Below are 612 nucleotides of genomic sequence, written 5' to 3'. Positions count from 1 at the left end.
AATTAAGAATTCTGCAAAATGAAACAACATACGAAATTGTTACAACTCGTGCGAACCTCTTTCAAGCTTCCATTTAAACCAATAGAAAAATCAAAATAAAGCATACCAAATCAAACGCGATTCAATGATATTAAATCGATCCAGCATTGAACGCTTGAATTGCAGAGTAAAAATTGTCAAACCGGTCGATCGACGCGATTACTACTAGATTATTTAAGAAAAAAAGAAATTGTGACAACAACACATGGTGTTCCCAGGCGGTCACCCATCCAAGTACTGACCATGCTCAACACTGTTTCACTTCGATGATCGGACGAGAATCGGTTTTTTCGCAGTGTGATTTGATCGTTGTCGAAATTTAAAGTGTTAATCCGTTTCTTCAGTTATCGCGAAGTGCGCGGACAAATGCAGCGTATTTCTGCAGCGAATTGCAGAGTAAAAATTGTCAAACCGGTCAATCGACGCGATTACTACTAAATTATTAAATAAATTATTTAAAAAAAAAGAGAAATTGTGACAACAACACATGGTGTTCCCAGGCGGTCACCCATCCAAGTACTGACCATGCTCAACACTGTTTCACTTCGATGATCGGACGAGAATCGGTTTTTT

The 612-nt window shown here is 38.2% G+C and overlaps 1 pseudogene; it reads right to left on the bottom strand.

Annotated features, from left to right (window-relative positions):
• Positions 1–232: 232 nt before the first annotated feature.
• On the bottom strand, positions 233–353 carry LOC144478126 (5S ribosomal RNA; annotated as a pseudogene).
• Positions 354–612: the final 259 nt, after the last annotated feature.

This window comes from Augochlora pura, unplaced genomic scaffold (genome assembly GCF_028453695.1).
Source record: "Augochlora pura isolate Apur16 unplaced genomic scaffold, APUR_v2.2.1 APUR_unplaced_8453, whole genome shotgun sequence".
NCBI lineage: Eukaryota > Metazoa > Arthropoda > Insecta > Hymenoptera > Halictidae > Augochlora > Augochlora pura.
The sequence above is the reverse complement of the archived record's forward strand: the minus strand, read 5'-3'. Positions and strand labels throughout refer to the sequence as shown.